The sequence below is a fragment of the Pan troglodytes genome, chromosome 1 (assembly GCF_028858775.2).
Source record: "Pan troglodytes isolate AG18354 chromosome 1, NHGRI_mPanTro3-v2.0_pri, whole genome shotgun sequence".
NCBI classification, from domain to species: Eukaryota; Metazoa; Chordata; class Mammalia; order Primates; family Hominidae; genus Pan; species Pan troglodytes.
Genome location: NC_072398.2, coordinates 206,793,809 through 206,814,103, shown reverse-complemented (window position 1 = coordinate 206,814,103; position 20,295 = coordinate 206,793,809). Strand labels below are relative to the sequence as shown.

At 50.2% G+C, this 20,295-nt stretch overlaps 1 long non-coding RNA gene across 1 annotated transcript; it reads left to right on the top strand.

Moving 5' to 3' along the window:
* The first annotated feature begins 314 nt into the window (after nt 1-314).
* Nucleotides 315-12,016, top strand: LOC107973891 (uncharacterized). The gene is made up of 3 exons (XR_001716403.3): nt 315-642; nt 2,722-2,858; nt 10,459-12,016. It is a non-coding gene; the product is annotated as an uncharacterized LOC107973891 (long non-coding RNA).
* Nucleotides 12,017-20,295: the final 8,279 nt, after the last annotated feature.

The window sequence follows — 20,295 nt, the reverse complement described above, 5'->3', positions numbered from 1 at the left end:
TGCATCACCTTTCCAAGCCTCAGTTTTTCTGATGTGTCAAATGGGAGTGACAATTTCCTGCCTCGCTTTACTCTGTGTGTGTGTGTGTGTGTGCGTGTGTGTGTGTGTAACTTATGCCAAAGTGCTTTGAAAAACCGAGAAGTGGGAGGGGGGAGGGATAGCATTAGGAGATATACCTAACGTTAAATGACGAGTTAATGGGTGCAGCACACCAACATGGCACATGTATACATATGTAACTAACCTGCACGTTGTGCACATGTACCCTAAAACTTAAAGTATAATTAAAAAAAAAAAAAAAAGAAAGAAAAACCGAGAAGTCCTAAGGATGTCTGCTGAGTTGAGACTAAGGTGTAGGGGGTGATATGTTTGGCTGTGTCGCCACCCAAATCTCATCTTGAATTGTAGCTCCCATAATTCCCATGTGTTGTGGGAGGGACCTGGTGGGAGACAGTTGAATCATGGGAGCAGTTTCCCCCATACGGTTCTCATGGTAGTGAATAAGTCTTATAAGATCTGATGATTTTATAAGGGGTTTCCCCTTTTGCTTAGCTCTCATTCATTCCCTCTTGTCTGCTGCTACGTAAGACGTGCCTTTTGCCTTCTGCCATGATTGTGAGGCCTCCCCAGCCGCTTGGAACTGTGAGTCTACTAAACCTCTTTTTCTTTGTAAATTACCCAGTCTCTGGTCTTTATTAGCAGCATGAAAACAGACTAATACAGGGGGTAAGGACACGTGGAGCAAGATTGGTTACTACATTAGTCCAGGGAAGACAATGGTGGTGGCAGCTGTGAAGGTGGTGAGACGTGGCTGGATTCTGGATATATTTCAAGGGGAGAACCAGTGAGATGTATTGAAAGATTTGATGTCAGGGGTGAGAGAAAAAGGAGGTCAAGGGTGATACTAAGGCTTTTTGTCTTGAGCCAACAAAGACTAGCGATGCCTTTTACTTAGTGGGGAAGATGGTGGAGGGATGGTTTGGAGGTGCAAATCAAGAGTTCCATATTTAGACATGCTACATTTGAGATGCCTTTTAGGTCACCGAGTGATTGAGTAAAGACAGAGGTCAGAAAACTGAGCCTTAGGCTGGGCTCGATGGCTCACGCCTGTAATCCTAACACTTTAGGAGACTGAGGTGGGAGGATCACCCAGGAGTTTGAGACCAGCCTGGGCAACATAGGGAGACCCCATCTCTACAAAAAACAAAACAAGTTAGTGAGGTGTGGAGGCACACATCTGTGGTCCCAGCTACTTGAGAGGTTGAGGTAGGAGGATCACTTGTGCCTGGGAGGTTGAGGCTGCAGTGAGCTGTGATCACACCACTGCAGTCCACCCTGGGCAACAGGGCAAGACCCAGTCTCAAAAAAAAGATTTAGCCTTGATTCCTTTTCTCAGGGTCCTATAAGGATCACAGTATACAATAGATTGGACTAGATCAGAGATGAAAACATAACTCACACACATGCGGCCACATCCCTTCCAGTGCCACTGGCAGATATCACAAATTCATCACAGCACTCAGGAATCCTCTCAACCCAGAGCTCTAGGCAGCCTCTACCAACCAAGTGGAGATGATACAAAAACGAAAATTCTCCATCATCCTGAACTGGTTGAGAGACCCAAGAATGCGGTTAAAACCATGGGCTTGGGCCGGGCGCCGTGGCTCACGCCTGTAATCCCAGCATTTTGGGAGGCCGAGGCGGGCGGATCACAAGGTCAGAAGATTAAGACCATCCTGGCTAACATGGTGAAACCCTGTCTCTACTAAAAATACAAAAAATTAGCCGGGCGTGGTGGCGGGTGCCTGTAGTCCCAGCTACTTGGGAGGCTGAGGCAGGAGAATGGCGTGAACCCGGGAGGTGGAGCTTGCAGTGAGCCGAGATCGCGCCACTGCACTCCAGCCTGGGCGACAGAGTGAGACTCCGTCTCAAAAAACAACAACAACAACAACAAAAAGCCATGGGCTTTTGGGCTAGAGAGGCCTGGGCTGCACAGCTAATCTTGCTACCAGCTAACTTGAAACCTCAGAAAAAAACTGTTTCTCAGTTTCTTCATCTGAAAAATTGGATTAGTAATAGTTCCTATTTCATAGGGCTGTTGTGAACATTGAATGAGATCATCCAATAAAATTATTTAGCATAGTGCCTGGGACACAGTCAGCCATCAATAAAAGTGGCAGCAGCAGCAGTAATAGTTGTTGGATGGTGTTACTCCAGCTTGAACATTCCAGATACATCCGTCTTACATTCTGTTTCTGACATTGGACAAATAGTGTAATGTTGGGGCTGTCCAGCAGGGGGCACTGCTGACATGTACTTCTCTATTGCCCACAGAGGTCCAGGAAGTGGGAGGCAGTTTTCCCTGGAGCAGTGTTCTCTGATGATTGCCCTGGCAGAGGCCTAGACTTTTCTTCCTGGTACAATAAACCAAGTTCTTGGCTCCTCCCAGACAGCAGTGTCTCAGCTTTCTTCCTGGGACTGGTCCTCTCTTCTCAGATCCAGTTCCTGGCCTCCTCCTGCTTATAGCCTCCAGCCAAGCCGCTGAATCTGGCAACCCAGGCCCTGGCCAACCTTTCCTTCTTGTCCAGCCCCCTAGCGGCCGCCAACTTCCCCAAAGCCAGCAGGCACGTGCAGGACATGCCAGCTTGGAATAGGTTTCCTGCGCCCTCTCTCTTCCCACTCAACTCTGTAAAATCCCTTTTTTTGATTCCTCCTCTTCAGAGATGGAGCCGGGCAGGACTAACCCTGCTGTGCAGATGGAACAAAAGGCAGGGACCTGTTCCACGATGCTCCCAAGCTCAGATCACAGCGAGCTAAAGGGGAACCTGGGAGGTGGGTCTCCTAAGCCTCAGGCACAGGTGAGTCACTCGCCACTCAGACCACACTCATCTTCAGACTCAGGTGTTCACTGGGGGCTGAGTGGGCATCTTCTGTCTTTCGGCCCTGTGCTGAGCACAGGGCTTGACTAAGATGGAGGGAGACCGTGCTGAGCCTCGGGAGGCTGAGACTGTGCTGAGCCTTGGGAAGCTGAGACACGGGCTGGGCCTCGAGAGGGGGAGATGGGGGCTGAGCCTCAGGAGGCTGAGATGGGGCTCGGCTGGGGGATGGCTGCTGTGGATCATAACAGATAGACAGTTCTACCTACCCTGTGATAGGGGATGGGCAGCCAGGGTGCTGTCAGAGGACAGATTTCTGGATGCTTGTGGAGACCCATGAAACCACAGGCTCCCTAAAGCACGTGTCTTTTTAAAAGGGTCCATCTTGGATCCATCTTTCCCCACAATCACCGTTGAACATGATTCTCCAGCCCTCTATAGCCTCAATATCCCTCTCTTGGCCAAATAGAATCTCTTTCCTGATTCCCCCATCCCCCGCCAGGGCATACATCCCCACCTCCCACACACCCCTGCTGCCCACACACCCCTGCTGCCCACACACCCCTGCTGCCCACACACCTCTGCTGCCCACACACCTCTGCTGCCCACACACCTCTGCTGCCCACACACCCCTGCTGCCCACACACCCCTGCTGCTTAGCATCAGGTGAACTTCTGGGAAGGCTCTGGAAAGGGCCCAGCAGGTGGGGGAGCAGCGTCTGAACCACCTCCCTTTCTTCCCCGTGCCCTCCTGCCTCAGCCACCATCTCCTTCCATGTACCCCTCCCTTCATTCTTCCTCTTGGCGTGGCATCCACAGCCTACAGAATATCTGTCCCTGGCCCTTATCACTGTCCACTCCCAGCCTGGGTTTTGCATAAGGAAGATGCCAGGACTTATTGCTTGATAAACTCCAGCGTGCCTTTGCCTCCCTCCCTCCCTCCCTCCTTCCCTCCCTCCTGCCTACGAAATCTGCAATCTTTGGCATGTGTTTGTTACACGGAATGCCACCAGTGGGTCATCAGCTGTCACTGTGAACAAACAAGAAAAAGAAAATGCAAAGCAGGCCGCTGCTTGGTGTGCCCGTGCCCCAAACCACAATGGCACACCTGGTGGTTTTCGGTGGAAGGCGGCCTGGGTTCAGCCCACGTGTTGGCCTGGGGACATTGCATGAGTCAGCTGAGGTGGATAGTCGTTCTTATTTATGGTGATTAAAAATACCTCTCTTTTTCCTTTACATAAAAACAATACACATTAGCTGTAGAATAATCAGAACTAGAAACTTTAGCTACAACAAACAAAAACCAAAGACGTACCTGTAACGCACCCCCCGCCCCCCACCCACTCACGCACCTAGAAATGATCACTGTGAGCTGCTTGGGAGGTGCTCGCAGACCACATGCCTTTTTTTTTTTTTTTTTCACTTATACAAAATGAGCTCATACTGTACATATTGTTTTATAATCTGCCTTTTTTGTTGAACAATATATTGTGAGTAAAAACTGCTAACATTTCATTAGACTTACTGTGGGCCTGCCCTGTGCCAAGCACTTTGTTTGTACATCAAGGATGTCATTTAGTCAACCCTAAGAGGTCAACTATTTACTGCCCCCATTTTACAGAGAGGACATCGAAGGGTCAAGTACTCTGTCGAGACCAAGAGGCAGTAAGAGGTGGGAATCCATGGCCTGGGAGGCGGAAGGCTCCAGCTTCTCAGTGACTGACAAGTCGCTCTCTGGTTCGGGGCCTTGGGCTTCTCATCTGTAAAGTAAGGGGTGCTGGGGCTGGGCCAGAACAGTCTTCTGCACTGGGGAGGGGGCAGCAGACCCCACTCCCACTTACAGAGGCCACCCCCTCTGAGGCCTGCCTTCCTCCTCATTCTGAGTCTGACTCCCACTAAGCCTCGTGCCGAGCACTGTTCTGAGTACTAACGAGGTACGTATTCTTTCTTTCTTTTTTATTTTTTTAGAGAGTGGGTCTTGCTCTGTTGCCCAGGCTAGAGTACAGTGGTGCAGTCACAGCTCACTGCAGGCTCAGCCTCCTGGGCTCAAGTAATCCTTCCACCTCGGCCTCCTGAGTAGCTCAAAATACATGCATGCTCCACCATGCTCAGCTGATTTTTTTTGAGATGGAACCTTGCTCTGTCACCCAGGCTGGAGGGTGGTGGCATGATCTCTGCTCACTGAAACCTCCACCTCCCAGTTCAAGGGATTCTCCTGCCTCCCGAGTAGCTGGGATTACAGGCCGGCACCACCACACCTGGCTACTTTTTGTATTTTTAGTAGAGGTGGGGTTTCACCATGTTGGCCAGGCTAGTCTTGAACTCCTGACCTCAAATGATCTGCCTGCCTTGGCCTCCCAAAGTGCTGCGATTACAGATGTGAGCCACTGCACCCAGCCCCAGCTAACTTTTTTTTATTTTTGTAGAAACAGGGTCTTGCTATTTTGCCCAGGTTGGTCTTGAACTCCTGGCCTCAAGCAAGTCTCTCACCTTGGCCTCCCAAAACTCTGGGATTACAGGCAGGAGCCACTGCACCTGGCCGGTAGGTGTTATTTCTATCCCCTTTGTACACAAGAGGAAACTGAGGCACAGAGAGCTAAAGTAACTTGCCCAGCGTCACTCCATTAATAGGGGCAGAGTGAGGACCCAAACTTAAACTTTTCTGACCCCAGAGCTTGTGTTCTTAACCATTACCAGTTGCTTTGCAGCATTGCTCTCCCCACAGGAAGAAAAACATTTTGATATATGTGTTCCTATGACTTAGGAAACATATGTATCGATATTTAACTGAAATAAAAATTTCCCAAAGTAAAAACATATCCTTACTATGCAAGATGCCCTCTAATCAATTAAAAGAAAATTCTGGCGACAGCCACTACATGTCTTACAAGACTCATAATGGATTGTGACATGTAGTTTGAAAATCGTTGCTAAGCCTGTCCCTCTGTGCCCTAGGGGAACCCTCCTTATTGGGTCCAAAGGCTTTCACTTGATCCTGGGAAGCAGCTGACATAGGGACTGCGACCCCATATCAGAGGAGAGGGAAGTGAGGACCAGAGAAGGGTAGGGCAGGTCCTGCCGAGGTCATGCAGAGAGGACTGGAATTAAGATCTAGAAACAGGCAGAGGGCAAACCTGGGCAAAGCCGGCCTTCTGTGCAGGGAGCTTTATTCAACACAGCCCCTGTCATGTTGGTAACTACCCCTTATTGAGCACCTACCCTTTGCAGGGTGTCACATACTAGGCTTAGCTCAGTTAATCTTCAAAGCAACCCAGGCAACAGAGAGTTAGGAGCCCTGTGGTATAGTTGCGGCAGCTAAAGCTCAGAGAGGTGGAGTGACCAGGCCAAGGCCACACAGGGTGCAGGACGCCATGTCTGGTTTTGGTCCCCACTGTGTTTCTAGAATCAAGCTCAGGGCCTGAAACATGACAGGTGCTCAGGAAACATGTCTGTCTGTCTGACCCCAAAGGCTTCTCTTTCTGCCATTGCTCTGCGGTTCCCACTAGCCCCCTTTCTGGGAGGCATGGCCTTGGGGCAGAGCAGGCGCCAGGGTGGTTGGAGGCTTGCTGGGCGAGGGTCCCTGGAATGACACTCTTTGCTGAGTTTCGGTTCCAGGTCCCTGCATGCTTGCCTGGCCCTGCCCTGTCAGCTGAGAGGGAGGGAGGGAGGGATCTAGACCGCTCCTCTTGGCTGGGGTGGAGGAACCCGCCTGGCGCCTGGGCTCATGCGGCCTCTCCCACCCCCCTGCCACTCCCGGCTCACCTCTCACTCCCAGGCTGGCTCTGGGTCTCCCGTGGGGCCAGAGAAAGGCCGGTCCTACCTCCAGCCTGAGTTCGATTCCCACCCCTTGGGCTCCCTCTCCCTTCCCCAGCCCCAGGCACAGGCAGTTCCTACCCCTTCCCCATAAGAGAAGTGGTTGTGGGTGAGAGGGTTGAGTCTCAGGGTTAACCCCAGGGCTGAGCAAACAGATTTGGCCTTGCACTCTCTGTTCCTTTTGGGCTGTGCACTGTTGGTGAGTTTCCAGTCCCCGCCCTCAAGGTACAGTCCCTCAGGTAGCCCTACCTTCCCTGAGCAGGAAGGGTCTGAGCTCCTAGCAGGAAGCCCAGAGCTGACTCAGGAGATGGTTCTAGACCTGGGAGGGGAGGAGGGGAAGGAAGGAGAGCTAGAGGCCAGGGCAGAAAGCCAACAGCTGGCTTGGACGGGGCATTGTGTGATTTGGAAGGTGCCATGTGTCCCAGGGGAGTGGCATTTTCACCTCCACCCTCCTCTCTGCCCATCTGGACCCCACCCCTCCCCTTTAGCTGGCTCCACACTCCCTCCCTGCAGGAAGCCTTCTCAGGTGGACCCCACCCCACACTGCCTGGCATCACTTTGCATCCCCTGGGAGGGAGGGAGGTGAGGCTGAGACCAAGCCCAGTGATAACTCACAGGTGTGAGCCTCCCCATCGTAGACGCCCTCTTCCAGCCCAGATTCAAAATGCTGGATCCCTTTTTGGAAATGGTCTCAGTTTGCAGATGAAATACACACACACACACACACGCAAGCACGCACACACACATGCACACACGCCCCTATCATTACTTGGGAATCCTGTGTTGGTTTTGGCTAGAAACAGATGTTTCCAAATTAAATTGTAGAGGATGTCTGTAAATTTTTACCCACCCACCTAACTGTCCTACCGGAACGAGGGAGTCCTGCAGTCAGATGGATTTGGGACCAGACGATGTAAGGATTAAATGATACAAATCCAATTTATCTAATGCAGACCTTCTCAGATCCTTTATATCCTTTAATGCACATTGTGAATCTCTGAGCATCTGCAGTTTCCAAAATTTGCTTGACCTCAGAATTTTTTTTATTTTTTTTGGATACGGAGTTTCGCTCTTGTTGTCCAGGCTGGAGTGCAATGACGTGATCCCGGCTCACTGCAACCTCCGCCTCCCAAGGTCAAGCAACTCTCCTGCCTCAGCCTCCTGAGTAGCTGGGATTACAGGCATGCGACACCACGCCCGGCTAATTTTGTATTTTCAGTAGAGACGGGGTTTCTCCATGTTGGTCAGGCTGGTCTCGAACTCCTGATCTCATGGGATCCTCCCACCTTGGACTCCCAAAGTGCTGGGATTACAGGCGTGAGCCACTGCACCCAGACATTTATTTATTTATTTATTTTAATATAGTAGAGCATCTCTTGGGTCTAGAATGCTGTTGAGCACCTTTTGTGAAATGCTAGAAAGTGCAGACCCACCTTAGCAATAATTATAATAACACAACATACTTCCATGGACTGGAGACTTACTCTATGTCAGACTTAATGTGCTAGATATCAGCCTATTCTCAAAACAGATGGTGAGACACGTATTATTCTGGAAGAAGGGAAGAATATCTAGGTCATTTGGGTGAGGTAATTTACCATAAGCTGCCAAGCTATGGATCTTGCATTACCCGAGTGATATTTCAAATATTTATTGACCCATATAGCAGAGGCACCGACCCATGTACTGGAGATGGGAATGTACCGGGATCCCCCAGTGGACTGGGCATTAGCCCTTCAGTCACTGGATCGTGGGGAGGTCTGGAAGGCTTCAGGGTAGGGGATGGTGTCCCTGGAGAATCAAGAAGGCTGAGAGACCCTTGGGGGACTCAGGAGAGCAGCTGCTTACGAACCAGTGTGGAAGCGTTTCAATATTTTGCCAACTTTGTGGATGTACTGGTGCTGAGTGTAGGCCTGGACCGGACCACCATAAACACCCTTCCTGCGCACTGGGAGGAAGCGGAATGCTGGTTTCTGTCCAGCAGCACATTTTGGTTTCATTTGCAAACTGAGAAACAGCCCAGGGTAAAGATCAGGCAGATATGTGTGTGAATCCCAACTCAGATTCTGTCTAGGCACATGGCTTTGCTTTGGACAACTTCTGGCCCTTTCTGAATCTCAGTTTCTTTATCTGTAAAGTGGGGAAACATGTTGCTCACCTCATTGGGTTGTTGTGAGGATTAAATGAGGTGTTGCCCATGAAGCCCAGCACCTGGCATATGTTAATTGCCCTGCAAGTGAGAGCTCTCACCAATAAGGACTATTGACTTTAATTGTCAACAAAATTGTGAGCTGTTTCAGCCTTTTGTTGTTGTTGTTTTGTTTTTTCGAGACGGAGCCTCGCTCTGTCGCCTAGTCTGTAGTGCAGTGGCGCAATCCCGGCTCACCGCAACTTCTGTCTCCTGGGTTCAAGCAATTCTCCCGCCTCAGCCTCCTGGGTTGCTGGGATTACAGGTGCCCGCCACCATGCCCAACTAATTTTTTTGTATTTTTAGTAGAGATGGGGTTTCACCATGTTGGCCAGGCTGGTCTCGAACTCTTGACCTCAAAGGATCCGCCCCCCTCAGCCTCCCAAAGGGCTGGGATTACAGGCATGAGCCACTGCACCCAGCTCAGCCTTTCTTTAGGGAAGAGAGCATAGGTTTGGGACTTTTCATCTGCCAAATCCTTCTTTCTAGACACTGTTGGACTGTAGATTGAGCAATGAAACTGGAAGGTAACACGAGAAATATGACCATGAGCAGCTTCAAGTTGCTGTTAGATTGGTTTCTGCAACATGCCACCTTGCACAGGTTCCTCATGAACTTGGACAGAAGTACATTTAGCCAATCCGAATTTAGCAATGAAGTGTTCCTGTATAGGTCATCCAATTAAAGTACAGCAATGTCCCTGGCTGTTTATCCAATTAGAACTTGGCCATGTTCTGATCCTGTGCAGGCTTCCCAATGAGGACTTGGATCTGTTGTGTGCTTGTCAGTCACACATACAAAGCTGCTGGTTTGATCTCTGCCAGAGCTGAGTTATCATCATGAGTTAAGAGAGCTCTTTAAGGCTGGGCTCCATGGTTCGCACCTGTAATTCCAGCATTTTGGGAGGGCGATGCGGGAGGATAGCTTGAGGCCAGGAGTTCAAAACCAGCCTGGGCAACATAGTGAGACTCCTGTCTCTACAAAAAAATTTTTAAAAAAATTAGCCAGCCGGGCATGGTGGCTCATGCCTGTAATCTCAGCACTTTGGGAAGCCAAGGCGGGTGGATCACGAGGTCAGGAGTTTGAAACCAGCCTGGCCAATATGGTGAAACCCTGTCTCTACTAATAATACAAAAAATTAGCCAGGCATGGTGGTGCGCACCTGTAGTTCCAGCTACTTGGGCGGCTGAGGCAGGAGAATTGCTTGAACCTGGGAGGTGGAGGTTGCTGTGAGCCGAGATTGTGCCACTGTACTCCAGCCTGGGTGACAGAGTGATACTCCGTATCAAAAAAAAAAAAAAAAATTAGCTGAGGGTGGTGGGACAGACCTGTGGTACCAGCTACTTGGGAGGCTGAGGCAGGAGGATCTCTTGAGCCTAGAGTTCAAGGCTGCAGTGAGCTGTGATTGCATCACTGCACTCAGCCTGGGCAACAGAGTGAGACCCTGTCTTAAAAAAAAACAGCAAATTAATATTAATACTTAATAATAAAATTACTTGTGTTGTTTATAGCAAATATTATTTGTTTTATTATTTCCTTGACAAAAACACTCTTTAAAATGACTTATGCCCATTGTGGGAAGGTCTCGGGAAAGGACACGCACTGGATAGAAAATTGGGAACAGTTTATTTCAAACAACAAAAGCAGCCCACAGTCCTCATGGGTGACCTTTGCAGAGGGCCTCACAGCCAGGAACTTCCTCTGACCCCTGGGTGGCCTCGACCAGACCCTTCTCAGTGGGAATGGCCTTGGCTATTTGTGAGTGAGCTGCCTGCCCATTGCCCATGGGTCAGTCCATGGGTGGCTTGGGTCCTCTGTCCAGGGTGGCACCGACCTCAAGGCCAGTCAGTCACCTGGAGATGGGGGCCAAGTTGTGCAGACTTGCTACCCGCTTCCTGGAGCAAACAGTTGGGGGTGATCCCCAGAGGAGATGTACACACAGCATACTCCCAGCTAACGGCCTCAGCATTCTTATCACTGCCCAGATGAGGCCTGGTTAATTACTGACCAGAGAAAGGCGGCGACTGAATCCCCGGCATAAGCTGTTGCCTCTAAACGGTCCAGGGGGTCCTTGCAGCCTGGGGGCCAGTTTCTTTGCCCACCCTGCAAAGAGGTACATTCACCATTAACCACAGAAAGAAGGATTTGCGTTCAGTTCAAGGAAGGCTTACAATTCTCCAGGGGTGTCCAGACCCTGGGATGGGGCCTCGGGAGCCACAGAATTTCTTCTTCAAAGCAGAGAAACATGCCTGCCCAGCTGAGCATGATCCAGCTTCAGAGGCAGAGCGCCGATGGATGGGGTGTTTGGTCAGTGAACAAAGGGCAGCATGTGTGGCTGGCTCCCTGGGCAAGTAACTTTCCCTGTCTGGCCTCGGTGTTCCCATGTGTCAGATGGGGATGCTGGAGGACATGATTTCGAGGGTCCCTCAGTCCTTGCCTCATCCCCCTTGTCTGGCCATGCCCAATTCTCCCTCTGCTCCTCAACCTACACCCTCTTTCTTAACCAGACAGGCATCCTCCTGACCCTACTCCCCTCCTCTCCTCCACAAAGCCCTCTCCGCTTTCCTTCTCTTGTGCAAGCTCTGTCCAAGCTGCAAGATCTGACCAAATCACTTCTCCAGGAAGTCTGAAGCCACCTCTGGCTACACCAACGCTCATGAATCTCCCTCTCTCTGGGTGGTTCCACATGCAAAGCCAAAACCTCTGAACTTCTTCCAGGTTTCTGGAAGAATAACAGCCAATACTAGATAGCACTGCCTGTGTGCCAGGCACTGGAGCAAACAACGGGCACATGTTAACACATCTCATCCTCACAGCTCTGCTCTTATTCCCAATTTACAGATGAAGAAAGTGAGTCCGGAGGGGTTAAGCAACTTGCCCACAGACACACAGCCAGTATGTGGTGGCTGCAGTTGGCTTCAGAACTGCGCTACCCAGGAGGGCAGCCTCCAGCCCTGAGTGACCATTGAGCACTAGAGATGTGGCTGGTGTGAATCGAGACAAGCTGTGAGTGTGTAATGGACACCAGGTTTTGAATGGTTGGTGTGACAAAATGTACTATATCACACTGAAATTTTTATATTGATTTCATGGTGACATATTTTCCATATATTGAGTTAAATAAAATATATTGTTAACACTAATTTCACTCCTATCTTTACTTTTTGATATGGCTACAAGAAAATTTAAAATTATATAATTAAAAATTATAGTTAGAATTATGTAGTTATAATTACATAGACAGTGCTGTTCTAAAATCTGTGTTCCTAAGCACTGCTGTACTGCATCTCTTGTGTAAAGGTGGTGGTAGTGGTGATGGGGGTGGTGACGGTGATAGAGGTAGTGATGGAGGTGGTGATGAAGGTGATGAGGGTGATAGAGGCGGTGATGGAAGTGGTGAGGGTGATGGAGGTGGTGATGGAGGTGGTGAGGGTGATGGAAGTGGTGATGGAGGTGGTGAGGGTGATGGAGGTGGTGACGGAGGTGGTGAGGGTGATGGAGATGGTGACGGAGGTGGTGAGGGTGATGGAGGTGGTGATGGAGGTGGTGAGGGTGATGGAGGTGGTGATGGAGGTGGTGAGGGTGATGGAGGTGGTGATGGAGGTGGTGAGGGTGATGGAGGTGGTGATGGTGATAGAGGTGGTGATGGTGATGGAGGTGATGCTGGAGGAGATGGTAGAGGTGGTGATACTGGTGAGGTTGATGGGATGTTAGTCGTAGTGGGGTGGATGATAGATGAAGCCATCTTGCTATGGTCTGAATGTTTGTGTGCCCCCAAAATTTATATGTTGAAACCTGAACACCAATGGAGGATATTAGGATATTAGGAGGAGGGCCTTGGGGGTGATTAGATCATGAAGACACGGCCCTCATGAATGGGATTAGTGCCCTTATAAAAGAGGCCCCAGAGAACTCCCTTGCCCCTTCCATCAGGTGGGGTTGCTGTAAGAAGCCATCATCTACGAACCAGAAAACAGGTCCTCACCAGATGCCGAATCTGCTGGCACCTTGGTCTTGGACTTCTAGCCTCCAGAACTGTCAAGAACAAATTGCTGTTGTTTATAAGCCCCCCAGTTTATTGGCATTTTGTAATAGCATCCTGAACAGACTAAAACATCTCATTATAGCAGCTAATATTTTAAAAGAAATATGTTTTGCTGAAAAATACATGTCTGCTGTAAAAAAAATGCAAACAATACAGAGAAAGTGAAAGTTTCTCTGTATTATTTTATTCTTTTACTTCAGACATTTGCCACTAGTTACAAGGGAGTGCGGTCTTCCAGCCTTTTTTGTTTGTTTGTTTGTTTGTTTGAGATGGAGTCTTGCTCTGTGGCCCAGGCTGGAGTGCAGTGGTGTGATCTCAGCTCACTGCAACCTCCGCCTCCTGGGTTCAAGCAATCCTCCTGCCTCAGCTTCCTGAGTAGCTGGGATTACAGGTGCCTGCCACCACACCCAGCTAATTTTTGTGTTTTTAGTAGAGACGGAGTTTCACCATGTTGGCCAGGCTGGTCTTGAACTCCTGACTTCAAGTGATCCACCCGCCTCAGGCTCCCAAAGTGTTGGGATTACAGGTGTGTGCCACTGTGTCCAGCCTTCCAGCCTTTTTATGTATACAGAAACGTGAGGAAGATATATACTTAAAAATCAATGGTTTAATAATATTTATGTAGTTCTGTAACCTGTTTTCTCACCTGGCCATGTGTCGTGTCTATTTTTCTCATTAGTATACATGGATTTGTTTTATTCTTTTTACCAGCTGCGTAGTATTTCCCTGCATAATTCTGGCAAAGTCAATTGATGCCCACTCAAGTTGTTCCTAGTTTTTACTATTATAACCAGTGATATAATGAACATCTTGTACAGAGGTCTTTGAACTTTTGTGCCAGCATTTCTGTAGGATTGAGTTGTAGAAGCAGAATTGCTTGACTAAAGTGTCTACACATTTGCTATTTTGCCTCAGATTGCAAGTTGGTCCCTCAGAAATTACCCTCTTGAACATGCTATGTGCAAGTTCCTACTTCATCCTATTTTAGCTTCATCCACTTTTGCTAGGACAGGTGCAGTAGCCTGTGACCAGCCTTCCCACATTCACCTTGCTCCCCTCCATCTTCTGTCCTTACAACAGCCAGAGTTGCTTTTTTGAAATACAAACCTGACTACATCATTACCTCCCACTTCCCCCAACCCAAACCTTTGGGGGCCACACTGTCTTTATGACAATGGAGCTTTCCTGTGCCCTGTGAGGCCCCATGGGACCTGGCCCCTGCTAACCTGGCCAGCTTCTCTGATGCAGGCTTCCTCTCCACCTCTGCGGCCATGCCAGTTATCGAGTCTCCCGCACTCTGTTCTTTCCCACCTCAAGGGCTTTGCCTGAGCTGTATCTGCTACCTGAAACACCCTTTCCAGCCCTCATCCTACCCTTTGCTATTTGACTTCTGCTTATCCTTCACCTCTTAATCCAAAGGGCACCTCCTCAGGGAAGCCCTCCCTGACCTACAGCTCAGACTAGTCCCTCAGGGGATCCACCCCTCCTTCAACACACCTTTCACTATTGGTGGGCACACGTTTGTCTGTGTGATTATCCTCCTCCTTGAAGGAAAGGGTCACTCCTCACAGTACCCCCAGACCCCAGGGCAGTGTCTGGCTCCCAGACACTCAGTAAAGATTTCTCCAAAACAATTTTTTTATCATATAATTGTTCATTAAATTTTGACCCATGAAATCAGTTTTTGTTTGACCCTCTCTGCAACCTTGCAAAGGAAGTAGGGCTTGGAGTATCATTGCCGTTTTATAGAGGGGGAAACTGAGGCATTGAGAGGCAAACTTCTTCATCTGAAATCATTCAGCAGGTAAATGGCCAGGGCGTGGGACTCAAACAGAGTTCTCCCGATTCCAGCTCTTCCACCGACACTTTTCACACCTGAGCTCATGTGGGGCTCCGAATCCCTCCTTTACTATCTTCAGAAAATTCCATCTCTCTCACTTTTTCTTTTGCTTCTATTGCTACGTCTTCGATCTGGCCTTTTATGGTTCTGAACAATAAGAGACTCACAGAGGTGTTAGAGGGGGTTGGCCTCTTGCAGGTGAGGCTCAGGGGCTTCATCTTACACACGACAGAACCAGGGTGCAGAGAGTGCCTATCGCCTGCTCATGGGGACCCCCACAAAGCATGTTCATGCACCTAGTGAACAAAATATGCTGCACACCTACTGTGTGCAGGTCCCTGCTCTCAGTGCTGAGGACACAGCAGCAAACAAGAGACACTCAGTCCTTGATCTCAAGGAGCTGACATTCTACAGGGGAAAGACAATACATAAACTCAGTAATTTCAGAATATAACATGTGTTATGGAGAATTATTTTTTTAAAGGAAAAAGGGATACAGAGTGACTGACCATAGTGGTCAAAGGGGCCTCTCTGAGGAGCTGACATTTGAGATGAGACATGAATGATGGGAAGGAGGGAGCCATGGGAAGTTGTGGAGGAAGAGCATTCTAGGGAGAGGAGAATATTAATGCAGGGGGCACAGCCAGAAGCCCCAGGTGCCTCGCGCAGAGTGAACAAGGCTAACAGTGGGGGCTGAAGCAGAAGGAGAGGAGGGCAGGGGCCAGAGAAGACAAGGTCATAGTGAGAACAGTGGCTTTTCCTCTAGTGTAACATGAAGCCAGTGGACAGTTCTGAGCAGGGGAGTCGTACAATCTGATTTGCATTCTTCAAAAACCACTCTGGCTGCTGTGTGCAGAAGGGCTGTAGAGGGGCAAGGGTGGACATGATGGCAAGTTAGAAGTGGTTGGTGGCACGGACCAGGCTGGTGGAGGTGGTAGAAGTGATGAGTTCCATGCGGGACGTATTTTAACAGTGGACCCGGCTGGGCACGGTGGCTCACGGCTGTAATCCCGGCACTTTGGGAGGCCGAGGCTGGTGGATCACTTAAGGTCAGGAGTTCGACACAAGCCTGACCAACATGTGAAACCCCATCTCTACTAAAAATACAAAATTAGCCAGGTGTGATGGCGCATGCCTGTAATCCCAGCTACTTGGGAGGCTGAGGCAGGAGAATTGCTTGAACCTGGGAGGTGGAGGTTGCAGTGAGCCGAGATCGTGCCACTGCACTCCAGCCTGGGCAACAAGAGCGAAACTCTGTCTTAAAATAAACAAATAAACGGTGGACCCATGAGAATTGCTGATGGACAGGATGTGGGGTGTGAGGGAAAGAAGAGGAATCCAGGGTGTCTGCTGGGGTTTTGATCTGAGCACTTGGAGGGAGGGGACGGCTGAGCGGGGGCGGGGGGTGATGAGCAGGTACGAGGGGGTGGGGCTCAGATTTTGACCGGGGACTTGTTAAGGGTGAGCTGTTAATGAGACACTCAAGCGGCCCAGCAGAGTGGACAGGCGGATCTGTAAATCTCGGCTCGGGCAGAGATCCAGAGAGGCACACACTTGAGACGCATTGACGTAGAAACAGGGCAGGGAGGCCACCCGCCTCCTGACTCCCCGCCAGATGCTCCTTCCCTCTCACTCCTGCAGCCCTCCAGGCAGATCCTCCCGGGAGCAGGCAGCCAGGTGGGCCCCTGAGGAGATGCAGTGCCCTGCCTTCTGCTTTCCCCTCCTGCCCTGGCTCTGGTTCCTTGGCAAACAGCCCCGAGCCTCCTGGGCTGCTAGATTTCAGAAAAGCGTTCCAGTTTGGCAAAGTAAACACAGTCGAGGAGAAAAGCAACACCTTGCAAAACAGCTCCAGGCCCCCAAAGGAGAATTTTCTTGGTCCTTTCTTTAACTTTCAGCACTGGCCTCAAGCCAAGAATGTGTCCTGTATTTTCTTCCTTGGTCCCTCCCCAGTGTCCACCCCATCCCTGGTGTCTGAGATCCCCAGGGCACTAATCTGCCAGTGTGAGAGTGGAGCGGCTGTGCTGGGAAACCCCGGAATGGCAGGTCCTCCTCTTTCCTCCCACAAAGCCCAGGGTTTGCAGCTGCTCAGGAGGGCAAAGAGGGTGGCTCTCGAGTGGGACTGCCTAGCTCTGAGTCCTGGCTTGGCTGCCTCCTACACCTACAAGCCATGTGACCTCAGGCAAGTTACTTCCCGCTGTGTGCCTCAGTTTGCTACCCTGTAAAATGGGGATGATAGTGGTTCTACCTGATAGGTTTGCCTGAGGAATGAATGAGCTGCTATGTGCAAAGCTTAAAATACCTGACAAGTAGTGAGGGCTCCATAAATTATAGCAGTTCTTAGGGTTGCCCTGGGCTTGGACAAGATAAAGAACACAATCCCAGAGGGGTGCTGCCTGAGTTCTAGGACCAGCTCCACCCCGTACCACTCAATCCCTGAGTGCCTTGGGGAGATCCTCTCCAGCAGAACCCCCCTCCCAGGATTGTGGGTCCTACAGGGTCTGGCATGAGTACACAGTGGGTGTTGACTGATGGAAAAACAGTGGTTCTTCCTTACCTGGGCTCCCTAAATCCAGTCCAGGCCTCCAACCTCAGTCCAGCCTGAGAGGGACTGTCAGGCTTAGTCCACATTCATCATGATGGTGCCTGAAATTCCACCATTATTGCTTCACTTCTTTGGCTTAAGACTTCGTCCTGGTTAAAATACAGAGAGCCCAGAAAAGGGTCACCCATCCAATCTTCTGTCATTCATCCCTAGTGTAAAGGAGTTTGTTAGCTGTTTTTCTGAGAGCAGGTATGGGAAGGGCAAGCATGCCCTCCCTCCAGGCCCTCCCCTCCTCTGCCTAGACCCTCAGGACTTCTGCTGCCTGCTGAGGGGAGTCCCGGCTCCCCAGCCTGGCCTGCAGCCCATATGGGGTCTGGTCCCCCACGTGCCTCTTGTGCGCATTCTCAACAGGCACACTTGCTCCCATGGCCAGCCTAGATTTCTCCTTCCCATTCATTTGGGCTTTCTGGCCCTGGTGCCTTTGCTCATTTAAGCCCTGCCATCAAAATTCCGTCCTATCCCCCCGCCCCACCTTGCAGTTCTTTGCCTCTCTTGGAAGCTCTGTGTCAAAGATTCTTAATCTCAGTGCACTCCTGACATTTGGGGAGGGATAATTTTTTTTTTTTTTTTGAGACGGAGTCTTGCTCAGTCACCCAGGCTGGAGTGCAGTGGCGCCATCTCAGCTCACTGCAACCTCTGCCTCCCGGGTTCAAGCGATTCTCCTGCTCAGCTTCCGGAGTAGCTGGGATTACAGGTGCCTGCCACCACGCCCAGCTAGTTTTTGTATTTTTAGTAGAGATGGGGTTTCACCATGTTGGCCAGGCTGGCCTCGAACTCCTGACCTCAGGCGATCCACCCGCCTGGGCCTCCCAAAATGCTGGGATTACAGGCACCACCTTCTCAGGGGCCTCCCCAGCCTCCCCACCTATGACCTTCTCCCCCGCCAAGTTGCTCTGTTTCTTTATCCCACTTTATTTTCTTTGCAGCCTTTATCGTGATCAGAAACTATGCTCTCTGTTTACTCACTTCCTTGCCTCTTCATAGTCTTCCCCAACCAGAATGGTCAGCTTCTCATGCAGGGGACTCTGTCCTGTCTACTGCTGCTCCCTCAGAGCCAAAAACTGTACCTGGCACACAGTAGGTATCTGCACCCGGCCCGGGGCGGGATAGTAGTTGATTGCGGGGACTGTTCTGCTCATTGTAGGATGTTTAGCATGTCTCTGGCTTCTACCCACTAAAAGCCAGCTGCATCTCTCCAGATTGACAAGCAAAAATATCTCCAGACATTGCCAAATGTCCCCAGAGGATGGCAATTACAGTGACCCCTGGTTGAGAACCACTCACTGGTGTATAGTATATTGCAAAGGGACTGGGGCACCTGGGGTCGCACCTGGCCCTGCTCCTGCTGGCTGTGGAACTTGTATGGGAGCTATGTGAGCCTTGCCTTCCTCAGTTGCAAAGTGGGCATAAAAAAGCCTGTCTCACAGATGACACTGACGAGTGATCATTGTCGCAAAGTACCGTATCTCACTTTTAATAGTTGCTTGAAAAATTGAAGCTAAAATTCAAATGACAGCAATGCAATCTGACTTGGACTAAATTCTTCCTCCCGTTTTCCTCATTGCAGGAAATGGCACCCACTCCCCAACCCAGTTCAGCCAGGCCCCACACCCTGGAGCCTTCCTTGATTTCTTTCTTCCCTTCCTTCCTTTCTTTCTTTCTTTCTTTCTTTCTTTCTTTCTTTCTTTCTTTCTTTCTCTCTTTCTTTCTCTCTCTCTCTCTTTCCTTCCTTCCTTCCTTCCTTCCTTCCTTTCTTCCCTCCTTTCTTTCTTTCCTTTTTTTTTTTTTGACAGGGTCTCACTCTGTTGCCCCGGCTGGAGTGCAGTGGCGCGATCATGACTCACTGCAGCCTCGACTTCCTGGGGTTCAGGTCATCCTCTCACTTCAGCCTCCTGAGTAACTGGGACCACAGGTGTGTGCCACCATGGCTGGCTAATTTTTTTATTTTTTGTAGGGATGGGGTCTTGCCATGTTGCCCAGGCTGGTCTTGAACTCCTGAACTCAAGTGACCTGCCTGCCTTGGTCTCCCAAAGTGTTGGGATTACAGGCATGAGCCACCATGCCCGGTTATCTTCCTTAATTTCTATACCCCACATCTGTCATCAGCAAGTGCTTTGGTACTGCCTCCAAAACCATCCAAAATCCAGCCATTCACCCCAAATCTCTCTCTCCCACAGACAGCGTAGCAGCTCCGCATGAGCCGGATTCCACCCCACCCCTCCAATCCCCTCTCCACAGGCAACCAGAGGGTCTTCTTCAGATGTGACTCAAATCAAATGCACAGGCCTTATGGTGGTCTTTACCTGACCCAGCTCTGCCTACCTTTCCTCTGCTGGCCCGTGGGCATCATCCTCACTGGCCTTGTTCCTGAGACAGAATTGCCTGTAATCCCAGCACTTTGGGAGGCTAAGGCGGGAGGATTGCTTGAGCCCAGGAATTCAAGACCAGCCTAGGCAACATAGTGAGACCCCGTCTCTAAAAAAAATAAAAAAGATGAGGCAGGAGGATCACTTGAGCCCGGGAGGTCAAGGCTGCAGGGAGCCATGATTGTGCCACAGCACTCCCGCACAGGTGACAGTGGGATCCTGTGTCAAAAAAAAAAAAAAAAAATGCAACCACTGCCCCCATGGCCTGGGCACTTGGGGTTGCCCGCCTGGCACACAGGGTCTCAGTGCCACCTGGCCAGGGTCTTCATGTCTGTTGTGTCCCTGCTCCCGCACCACCTCCTCAGGGGCCTCCCCGGACTCCCCACCTACAGCCTTCTTCCCCAGCAAGTTGCTCTGTTCCTTTATCTCACTTTATTTTCTTCACAGCCTTTATCATGCTCGGAAACTATGCTTTCTGTTTACTCACTTCCTTGCCTCTTCATAGTCTTCCCCAGCCAGAATGGTCAGCTTCTCATGCAGGGGACTCTGTCCTGTCTGCTGCTGCT